Genomic DNA, 12,403 nt, shown 5'->3' with positions numbered 1-12,403 from the left:
GAGAGAAAAAAAAACCCACAGAAAGGGAAATTCTGGGCCACTTAAAATGACAGAGTTTGCATTTATTATGTATGAAGCTTTAGCCCCGAGCGCCGCTCTAATATAAGGCAGAAGTGCTTCATCTGTGTGAATACTTCACTTCTCACCAATGTTAACAGCATCAGAAGCAATAAAAGACAACTTTAATAGCAACAGTTCAGACTAATGTTGCATCCAAATAAAAGGCTATTAACTGTTTCGCGGTAGTAAAGTAAGGTTAAGGTTAATTGTCCATTATTAGTAAACCCAGCACACAGCACTCTCCTCATATGGCTTGACCTTGAGGAGCGTCTGAACTCATGCATTATTCACTTTCCTTCCTTAGCACACGTTGCTGACTAACTGTCAATGCAAGTGTCTCCAGCCATGTGTGTCTAATGAGCATAAACGCTTTAAACTTTTTCCTGTCTTTAAATGGCTTTTTTTTTTTTTTTTTTTGCCACAACTGTCTTCCAGCTGAAAATAACGATACGGCAATGAGCCCCAATTAAACCGCTGCTCCTCCAGCCTCTGTGTGCAAAAATAGTCGGCAGCCCGATTTTTTGACTGACTACTCTTTGCAGCCGGTTTCAAAGCGCTGGCACTGACAAGCCGGTACCCAATAATGGAGAGCGCTGCCTGTCTTTCTGAAAGACACGAAGCAGCGCGCAGTTAGCTGGTGCAACGAGCTGGCAGGGCATTTTCATCCTGACGAGGAACAGGAAAGGAGAAGATCCCTGGAGTATTCCTGCTGATGGAGTTCATGTTTACATCCGGAAATTTCGCGCATGCGCACAGCGCCAGAGGGCAAAAAGATGATTCTCTGACGTAGCCGCGCTGCCGCCTTAGAAAAGCTCCGTTAAGTAAATAAAACCTGGAGATGTTGGTATTATTAATTTATCGCAGTGAGACACAGCAAAGGGAAAATAACGCAGAAAAACCGTTAAAGAACAACTCAAAACCATTTTTTTCTCGCTCTTTATGTTGGCTACGCTACGCGCAGATTCGTTGCCATAGCAACCGACAACAACGCCACTCTGCATATCGGGACTCAACACCAAAAACACTTAAACGCTTCCCACACAAAGAACAGAACATTAAGTCCGTTGGTTTTATATTTTTAGGCTTCATGTTTACGATGAATTATTTTAATTTCCAGTTAACGCTTTTTAATAAGTTAAAAAGTTAACGCTGTGGCAGATTAGCTTCCGCTGCTATTAGCTAAGCTAACACTGCGGTGGTTGGTAAGCTAACTTAAACAGCTGCTCTACTGACGATCTGTCAGAGTTGGTGTTTAGGTTGTCTTTTTTTAAATTTGTTATCTAAACCGAAACACACCGAATTCCACATCACATCTACATGATACAACTGTCAAAGTCAAGCTAGCCTAACTGAACTACTTCCCTCTTCCTCGCCATTTTTTTTAAATTAAAACTTTTTCCTAATGTTATCTAGTAATCTTAGTGTTGACAATTAGTTGCAAAGCAGCACTGCGTCCCTTTTTCTTTTATACATCAGGCGTACATTTAAGATTTAGCACGTTATATTGACAACGAAAACCAATGCTAGTCATTGGTAGCCAGCAGCTTTTTGCCCTCCAGCAGGGAGATGCTCGCTTGACGTCACTCTCCAAGGGTCCATTTCCAGCTGACATCACATTCGGCAGGATACTAAACCCGAGCGAGAGTGAAAGCATCACGTCCTCTCCTCCCATGGAGAATATGTGACTCTGATTGCATCTGGAAGAGGCAATCAAAGCCAGAGTGACGAAGAGGGACAAATCTCAGAAGTGGGGAGATGCACTGGAATGATACAGTCTCTTATCGTGGGAGCTTGAAAGCGCCCACGCTGAGAGAATCAATAACACCGGCTTCACACATGCAGGGAGGGTGAGGATGCACTCTGCACGCTGAAAGAGTCATTTACAAAAAAACAACTGTCTTTAAATCACCATATGGCCCAGCTAACATATCCCCAGGTAGTGCAGTGCAGTAATCCCAGTGCCAGCTTGTTTGAGACATTACAAAAGCAGCAGATGAGTAAGTAATCGTCATTATCTCGGTCTGTAATGGCACTGAGACACTGCGTGATCAGATTTTACCCTGAAGCCTGTTGCAGAGGTAGACTCTCTTGAACCCTCTGTTTAGGAGGACTATTAGCGGGTGGAGAGCAGCAGTGCGGAGGGTCCTGCAATATTTTCCCGGTTTCCATGGAAACCCCTTCATATGAAAGGAGCGCCGATAGGATGCGGCAGCCCTCATTGAATTGGTTATGGGGGTGCGAATGGAGATCGGCGCAGACGTCTGAGAAAGCACAACAATAGGACGGAGTCTCTGGGGGGGGAAAGGCCAGGCCGCCCGGGGCGCCAACAAAGGTTTCATCTACATCCACCCCAACGGCGTCGCTTCTGAACAAATCACTCTCGCCAATTTGCCAGTGACATTTAAGCTCAGGAGTATTGTGGGCGATTGAAACACCAAGGCAGGCATTGATTAGAGTCTGCTGATATTTCAGGTTCTGACAATAGTATTGCATCATTAGCGTCTGTCTGTCAACGTGGTTAAAAGCAGGAGCTTCCACATTTTTTTTATTCCCAACAAATCAAGAAAATATCCTTTTATCGTCACGGTGGTGATTGTATTCCATCAATCTTTATAAGCAAACAGGATCAACCTTCTGTGTCATAATTACAGTGTAGCATCTGAATACAGATTTTATTTGCTTAAAGCAGTTTTTATCTTGTTTCTCCACTGAAAACATTGGAAATTAAAATAATTAATCGTAGCTCCCACTACAACTCTCCCACCAAAAAATGTGCAGCCCTCAAAATCCCATTAATTTTCATTATGCAGGGTTTCCCCCGGTGGTTGGGACGCAAAGGCAGTCACTCATCCAGCAGCCCACTGTGTTTTTGAGCTAAAAAATGTTCAAAGTTGACAGGAAATTTGAAAATATCACTTGATAATTATGTCTTATTGGAATATTAATACTAGAACACCAAATATAAGCTCTAAAAATGCAAACTTTTTTAAAAAACTGAAATAAATAAGCAATGCTTAGCCTGGTGGGGGCAGAAGTAAAGCCTGGTGGCCAGGCCTATAAAACCCTATTATAATAAACTCACCCTATGGAATAAAAACCCTATATTGTAGCTAAGCTAAAAGCATGAAGACAATAAAAACAGTTTCTCTGGCACAACCACCTGTTTGACATCTTGGAAGTGTTTGAGAGTCGGTAAGTAAATTGTTGAGCTGCATTTTTGCTTGTTTTTATAAGTATCATATTTGCTGCTGATCTCCTTTAACAAGCGTGAAGGTCAGGGATGCATGCTGATGTGTGCAGTAATCAGGGGGTTGCAGCTGACTAAAACGAGAAAAAACTTTAGCAATTTTGGCAAGAAGAATAAGGATTATTCATCTTAAACAATCTGTGTAGAAATATATGTTTTGTCATGAAATGTATTGGGGTTTTTCCTTGATTTTAAATGAAGAAATAAGACTTTCTCTTAGTGAAAGGAAAAACTGATTTGGTCACTTAGAAATATTTCATATCAGAAAATAAGACTTTTTTTAAACCAGTAAATAATATTAAAAACATATTTTTGAAGGCAGAATGTTGAAGCAGCTACTCAACAGAGCTAGAGGTAAGTGATGTGTTTTTATGTTATGTTTTAATGCTTATCTAACTCCAAGTGGTGCTTATCTATAAGATGTTTTCTGGGAACAAAGCTCTAAAATCTCTCCTCCGGGTCACTAAAACACTGTAACATAAGCTATTTAAAAGAGAAAGAGGATTGTTCACCTGATTATCAGCCAGACCAAAGAGTAACGGACCGTTTTAGCCAACTCTGTGAAACAACTCTAAAACTACGACTGTATTTCAAAATAAAAGTCTCAAAAACAGATGCAAACTTGTAGCACTCACTTTAACAGCCTGGGCGCCATGCTACTGGCTCAAAACAGAAATTATAAAGTCCTCCATGCTTTTTGTTTGATAGGGAATGTGATTGTGACTTCACATCTCCATGCTAAAGGCTAAAAGATGTCCCACACTTCACCCAAAACCGACGAGATCGATCACGTGGTTGAAGGAAGTTCGTATTCACACACATTTTTCACACACACCGTGAGACATTTCACGATCTTTGTCGGTATTTTATGAAGAATTACACAAATTTAATTCCTCACCACATCTGATAAATGATCCCCAAAGGTATTCATGTCGACTGGTTATTGTTTACAAAGAGGTTGAAGCCAAGGGTCAAAAGACGCCAATGACACCCCCATCTGGTGGCCTGGCATGACAACTACAGCTGACTACGTCAATGAGTTTAATTTTGGCTGAAATGGCTCTCCATACATCCACCCCAACGGGGTCGCTTCTGAACAAATCACTCTCGCCAATTTGCCAATGGCATTTAAGCTCATTGGCAAATTTTTATGCTTCAAGTAAAATATTTGAGAGCCATAAGCAAATCATGAATATTATAAAGGCTTTTTTTATACCACCTGAAATTTCCATCAGAAGTACAAAAACATTTCTGCTGCCGAGTGTAGTAAGTTATAAAATATTACATTATAATGTTGTTTAAACCGTATTCCGACTTTTTCTGTGTATTTTATGACTGAACCGAAAACTTCACTCCGATTTAACCGCAGAGGTTTTCTTGAAAGTTTCATTAGTCTCATCAGTCGAAGTTATTTAAAATAAATTCTTGAAGGCAGAAGGAACGACAAAACACTGTAATCACTAAGACAGACAGCCAGATCCCTCCAAAGATTAACAACATCGTGACAAGGAGAAAATCAATTCGGCTTCAGATAGAGCTTTTCATTTGTGTCCAGTCATCATTACTTTCAGACCATCCAATTTCCTAAACTGTCAGCTGCAGGTATAACAACAGTTAATAAAAGCAGATAAAAAACATGCTTACTTAAAGATGAAGATATATTTCCAGTTGACCCAGTATTCTGCCACTACGTCTTTATATCAGCTGAGAAATGAGAAATTCTCCAACAGACATTTATAACATCGGTTTTTAGCAAAAAGAATGAAGTGTGCCCATTCAGTGGCTGTATTTTCTCTTGGTCTCACTCTGATCAGGAAGGAAGCTTTGTCGGAAATGTCAAAGGTCACACAACAGCAGGTAGTTTGGTCAGTTCTCTTCCTCTGAGGACAGGAAGTGGCAAAGAAACAGGCAGGAAGTGATGGATCTTTGGGCGGGAATCAGCTTCTTTCTAGTCAAAAACAAACCTCTTAAATTTTTCCACTTCGCATCCATGGATTTCTTTTTATGGTTGTTCAAGGTTGAATAGTTCTAGCCTGGAAAAATGTGTTGGAAATCAGGCTATGTCTCATCTATTTAATTAACTCGATATTGTTTACACACAAGGCAATGTTGAAGCCTCAAATTGCAGCATTAAGTTAAAACTCACAATTCAAGATTAATGAAGTTAAAAACAATGTTTGGACAACTTGTCTCTTGTTGTTAAATCAACTTCATGAACTTTAATTTCTGAGTTAAAACCAAAACAGTTTTCTTGTGACTTAAATTGTATTTTCAAGACAGCAGGTGAACTTTCATTTTCAAGTTAAACCACCTGTAAATGTTTTACAGTGTTCAATGAAATCTTATTAAACGCCTCAACAAAGAAACGAGTCTGTAGCCATTTGGATGTCATTTTTCTTCGGTCTGGTCTCACCAACCCCCAGCAGTTCATATCTATCCAACTGCTGTATTATAGAAATGGAAAAAATGGCACATGCCGGCAGCTATATATCTCCTGAACGTCCGCTTTAATGAGGGCAATGCTGAGGCAGAATTATCGCCTAACTCCATCTGGATTTATTGATCCAACAGTGTAAGTCAGCCACAGGAGATAAAGATAAACTACCACGATGGAGAAACAATCCCCACACTGATCAGAGGGCACCACACTGATAATCATTCATTCTTCCCTCTCTGGCCACCGCTCCCCACTGTTTTCTTTGTTCTCGGCTCCACTGCAGACTCTGGGGGGTTCCACACAAATAGCATACAGAATCACTTCAGCTAAAAGGTGGAAGTTGGACTCGTTAAGCAGTTTCCACTGTTTTCCAGGCATTAATCATATTGGGACTGAATGAAAAGTTGAGGAGGATGTGTTGTGAGTTAGGTATTGTGATGCAAATGAAAGACGCCGTGGTGTCGACCCCTTTGAGGTGAACGTTGGCCAGATCACTCGTCTGGCTGGCAGGTTCTGCAGCAGATTGTCTCTCACCTCTGCAAAAGATGCCTTCATTAAAGCCCAGCACTCAGAGAAGATATGGGCGATAAATCAGTTTAATCTTTGGTTTTTCAATGTTTTATTTTTGGAAAATCTGGATTTTTCCCCCCACCAATTCACTCCTTGCGTTTCCATTGTTCCGCCATCTTGTTTGACAAGCGTTTCTTATTCAGGTCAACTCTACGACAAAACCTAATACAGATGTGGCAACGTGAATAAAATATCACCAGAAGAAAGTTCTGATATCAGAAGAATGAAAAAATCATTTTATGAAAACTCCAACACACACACACACACACACACACACACACACACACACACACACACACACACACACACACACACACACACACACACACACACACACACACACACACACACACACACAATTAATTATACAAGCTATTTTCGTATCAACTTTGAGATGTTCTGGCAAATTTTCATCTAGTGTTATGACTCATAATTAAAGAGAAATTCCTATAGACTGGCCCTGACACTTCATCATACAACTCACAGACGTGAAGGGTAAAATAAAAACACATTTCAAAAATATTCTCTGTCATTTGTAATTCCTTTTCTGAAAAGAAAGAGAAAAAAATATCCAGTGAATTCAGAAATCAGCTCTGGTTTGATCCACACTCAGAGTCTTGTAAATATGTTCAACTTGCTTCTAAACCTACACCAACATCTCTTCACTGCAAAAACACAAAATCTCACCAAGTATTTTTGGTTAGTTTATTGTGTAAATATCTTACAATGCTTGAAATAAGACAAAACTGACTTACAAGTAACTTTTCAGCCAGATATAGGAGCTTGTTTTAAGTATAATTCCTTATTTACTGGCAGATTATTTCACTTTGTCGTTACCTAGCAACCCCAGCCAAACCCAGGACGTCGCCTAGCAACCAAGAACTAATTCCACTGGCAGATTATTTCACTTATAACAAGACATTTTTCCCATTTTTCCCAAATATGGGAAATATTTTACCCCTATTTTTCCCATATTGGCAGTGAAATAATCTGCTAATGGAACTAATACATTTTCATGAATATTAAGAAATTACTGACATAAAACAAGCTCAGATTTCTTACTGAAAAGTTACTTGTATGTTAGCTTTGTCTTATTTCAAGTGTACTAGGATATTTGCACAACACACTAGAGCAATATTATTTGGTAAACTTTGTGTTTTTGCAGTGTTGTGACAACTTGATGAAGCGCAGCAACCAAGCAACCTTCTGTTAATAACTTTGGCTGTGGCCTCATGTAGCATCACACCTTCAGCCAAGTTCCCAGGCCCGTAAGATTCACCCCGAGTCTCCGAAGAGCTCGGCGCCCCGGGGGCATCACAATGCCGCTTTGAAGTCAGGCGATTAAAGAGGAAAGACCTGTCGAATAGGGATGATGGGGTTAAGATCGGGAGAGGAAGAGGATCAACGTGAGGGACAGGAAAGGCTGTGAATACCAAGCGCTCCGAACCCGAGGGACGCAATTAAGAGCAAGGCCTTTTTTAGCGAGGGTTACGAAAACACAGCGAGGATATCAGCGCCGCTGCCTTCCGAGCCAAGGTAAGAGTTCATTACTACACACACAGTGGGGGCTGTTAAACCTGGTTTGTTCCCTCCCGCCCCCGCCCACACGCCCCGCAAGCTGTCCAACAGACTCACGATAACAATTTCCATCTCTGTCAAATCCTGAAGCCAGGAAAGCTTGAGTGCTGCCGGCGAAGAGCTCAGAGAGATTCAGCGGGGATAAAGATCCCATCCGGCCTGTCTGCATCTCAAAAACAACAAAATGTTTTGTATTCTGCAATAATAGGCAAATAAAGAGAGAAAATGTTGTGATATAGTCCTGAAAATAAGAAAACTCCACCTAAAAACACCCCTTGAAATGATAAGTGCTTTTTAACATACAAAAATATATGAAAACTGTTCAATTCGACCCCCTGCAGACAGTACTACGCACTGTAAAACATTTAAAGGTGGTTTAACTTGAAAATGAAAGTCCACCTGCTGCCTGGAAAATGCAACTTAAGTTAACAAGAAAATTGTTTTGATCTTAAATCGGAAATTAAAAGTTTATGAGTTAAAACAAACAGAAAAGGTGTGGTAGACAAATTATTTTATTCTTGGTTAGGTTTTCTCTGTCCTACTGATTGCTTATTTTCTTGTTTTTAAAAACCTGCTTGAAATAAATACATCAAATTAAGCAAAACTATCAAAATGTCTGAAAGTCAGAGTAGTCTGAATACCTGCCAGGCTGACAGACTTTTAGGTTTTGTAGATAATGTCAAAATTATGTATTTATAAAAAATAGCTGCCAGAATAATCAGCCATTTTCAACTCAGATATGAGTGCGTTTCCTGTTGATTCCAGAAAATTACCTCTTACACAAGTGATGATTGTATGAAGAGATTTAGCACAAACCAGCAGCCATTAAATCCAAAAATACCGACATGGCTAACTATGGGACATTTTTCCAAACACATCAGATGTAGAGATATGTGGTCTGCGCTATTCTGTAAGCCATGCCAGCCACTTAAACATGTGTTAAGAACACATCTGGTAACAATTTCTAGCTCTCATTTAAATGATGCTAAAATACCATAGAGCGGTTGGGTTTCCTGTACAGTTGCTGAAATCAGATTGCTTAGAAAAAAAGGAACACTGTGGCATTAAATTTTAAGGAAAAACATTTTAACAGGAAATAAAGTGTTCTTTGTCTGCAACATAAACTGCAAAACAACTGTTATGTCAGCCACAACCTACAAAGCTGCTTGGAGTGCTGACAACAATAAACAGTGGAGTGGTGAACATAAGAAGTGGAAACAGACAATTAGCAAAATGCCACCAGATTAAAGCTATTTCTTTTATTAAAAACTACTAAAAGCCATCGAGTCTGGGCTCCTGCATGAGTTTCTCTGAAATGTTTATGGGCTGAACAACACGAGCCAAAGCTCTGATGTTTGATTTGTTTTTATATTGCTGAGGCTCCAAGGCCACTTTCCAACAGACTGTATATTAAATAATAGTGCATGAAGGGAATGAATGGGGAGTATAAAATATAAATCCTGACACAAAGGACTCAACATAAAAAAGGAATAGAGATAGTTGGACGGCTGCCTGGTGGTTACAGAATGAGTCCGGCCCAAATTACAGGCTCAGGTCCAAAACCTAATGGTTTACATTCTGGGTTTGTTTCCGAGAACATCCAGCAGTGATGCAACAATGTTCACAAATCCCTCAGAAATCAGCTGGTTAGCAACGAGTACGACTCACAGCTGTGGCTGACAGAAACGCAAAACAAGTTTACATCACATCCATCCTAAAAACGCCCAAAAACACAAGAACTTCAAAACAGTGGCTGAAGCTATAACTGGCTGCCATCACAAGAAAACAGTGTTAGGGTGTGTGTGTGTGTGTGTGTGTGTGTGTGTTTATTTTAAGGTGACCGATTATGCTTCCTTGAACTGCTATGTTCACTCTGCAGTTGTAAATGACCCAAATCCAATTTTTTCTTCCTTTTTTTGGCGTGGTCATTCACATTTCCAAATGTTTGCGACTTCACCAGTGTGAACTGCAAATGACCTGAAGTGTCTCGCATGCGCAGTAGAGGGCGCTACAACGTCACAAGTAGTGAGGGTGCATGAAGAAGAAGAAGTGTTTACGGAAACAAACGTGGATGCCAACGGTGGAGCTTAGCTTACGATTCTGAAGTTGTTGTCCAACTAGAGCCAACACATTAACAACTTTATCCTCATCATCGTCCGCCATAGTTGCCATTTTTCTTCCCGCTTGCGCCTATCAGGACGCAGAATAGTGACGTTTGTTGAGTACCGATGACGTTCTGGATGGATGAACGCGACCTGGACTTTCAGATTCGGGTCACATAAAGATCAGACACGTATGGGACGTCCAAGTGGTTTGTTCGTATTTTAAAAAAGTCCAATCTGTGTTGTTCAGACTGCCAGGAAAAGATCCGATACAGGTCGGATTAAGGTGAAAATATTGGAATTGGGTCACTTCAGGCTGCAGTGTGAACACAGCCTTAAATGTTCTCTCTCTCCTCTTCCAAACCAAACAGCAACCAATGTGTTAAAAGTTGACTTACATCAGCCGACATCAAGGTTAACGCCGATATATACTTCGTCTCTCATTCAGCTCAGTGATGCAGCATTGCTTAGCGTTTGTTTAGAGGAAGTTTTACATGCAACATTCTTCATCCCCAAGACTGGAAGGGGAACAAAGACGAGGAAATGTTAACATTTCTGGTCAAAATATACATTTTGGTCTCCAAAGTTTTTAAAACAGATTTCCATAATCTTGATCTCTAAGAACAATTTGCGTGTTTACATCTTGATGGTTTCCAAAAACATGCCAAGGCAACAACATATGGAAACTTTATGTCGCTGAGCAGTAATTAAGCTCTACTGAAAATCTTCAATCAGTGCTAGGAGGAAAGCCGGTACACAAACGCCACAGATGCTTCACAGAAAATCAAACTGCACAGAAGAGCGCCTCGCTGAGTGCAGCAAGGTGTTTGTGTGGATTTATCCTGCGGCAGCACAGGAGCAGCAGAGCAGGAGTCCCACTGGGTTACAAGAGCCAGCAGCTCTGCTTCTGGATCATTTCCTCGGCGCCACACTGGGACCTCCTCCGAAAGCTGCACATTTTATAAAGACCCAAAATCCCTCAGAATCTGCAATCAGATGATGCAGCAGCTTGCAAACACAGTCAAATTTCAGCCAAAAACTAAGTATGTAAATATCTTTTTTTTTTTACACTGTAAAACATTTACAAGTGGTTTAACTTGAAAATAAAAGTTCATCTGCTGCCTTGAAAATGCAATTCAAGTCGACAAGAAAATAGTTTTGGTTTAAACTCAGAAATTAAAGTTCATGAAGTTGATTTAACAACAAGAGACAAGTTGTCTAAACATTGTTTTTTAACTTCATTCACCTTGAATTGTGAGTTTTAACTTAATGCTGCAATTTAAACCAAATAATTATTTCACAATATGCAAGAAAAAAAAAACTGCCCTCACCTGGTTAAAGAGCCACATTTCTAGATTATTTTACTCACAATATCGAGATAAAATAAACGCTTATTTTACTTTAGAATACTTTAAATAAAAAACAAATTATTTGATTTGACTGAAAATATATCTAAGCTCACAACGGTTATACTTCCATGAAGACAACTGACTGCACTGGATCTAAGTTGGCTGAATACAAAAGCATGCACACTGCTCTGTGTTGGTTCATCATAACATGTAGTAAGATGTGAAAAGTTCACAGGCTTCAGGTTAAACTTAACAGAAAAAGGGAGAACTAAATGAATGTTTATTTTTTTGTCCCTTATCCTGTCAAATATATGTACAATAACGGCCAAAAATTCACTAATATGCTTCAGCAGCACGAGGGAATAAACTGGATTTATCACATGGGCAGCGTGTGAAAGGATGTGGAGAGGAAGAAAAACGAATTCTGGACAAAGACGAACTCTAAAGTGTGAAAGCATGAACTCTGCTCAGTCCAAAACCTCAGGATGCACTCCTTTCCTCTACCAGCAAGCTCTGCGCTGGAGAAAGAGTTGAAAGATTTTCTTTGACGAGATATCCTGCCCCAGAGCGAGCCAGGAAGACGCTGAAATGTAGAAAAAAAATGGAGGAGCGAGAGGAGGGAGGGGGTTTTAATCTTGTGAAAATGCAGGAGTACTTTAAGAAACATTTGTTCAAACAGCCAAGGGAGCCGCAAGCAAGGAGACGTCAGGAGAAACCAGGCTTGGCTCGACACAAAAAGCACTCAGAGAAATGAGATTTAATCTGCAGAGCTTAGAACGTATTAGCTGCATGTAAACAGTCGGTGCTGGCTGTGAGAAAGTTCACTTCTTCAGCTGTGCCGCCTGAAAAACACAATGCATAAAACATCAGGGGTTAAATGGGAATCTGAAGTGCGGGGAGGTGGGGGCGTTGCGGTTTTAAATTGAAATGGATGGGCTGCGTTTGTGTGTGAATGCAAAAATGTGACATCATCTGGAGAACGTATGGAAAGTGGCTGACAAAACCTTCTGGTTTGGTCACTAATTGCAGCCGATTTACAGCGCCGCCTTTTGTGTTTGAG

General features: G+C 40.3%; 1 protein-coding gene across 1 annotated transcript in view; it reads right to left on the bottom strand.

Moving 5' to 3' along the window:
- tspan18b (tetraspanin 18b) overlaps nt 1-12,403 on the bottom strand; it is a 60,936-nt gene that overhangs the window by 28,181 nt on the left and 20,352 nt on the right. The gene's annotated exons all lie outside the window — the stretch shown is intronic.

Source organism: Poecilia mexicana, unplaced genomic scaffold, assembly GCF_051168715.1.
Source record: "Poecilia mexicana isolate PSO_F unplaced genomic scaffold, ASM5116871v1 scaffold_6, whole genome shotgun sequence".
NCBI lineage: Eukaryota > Metazoa > Chordata > Actinopteri > Cyprinodontiformes > Poeciliidae > Poecilia > Poecilia mexicana.
This window is presented reverse-complemented; position numbering and strand designations above follow the sequence as displayed.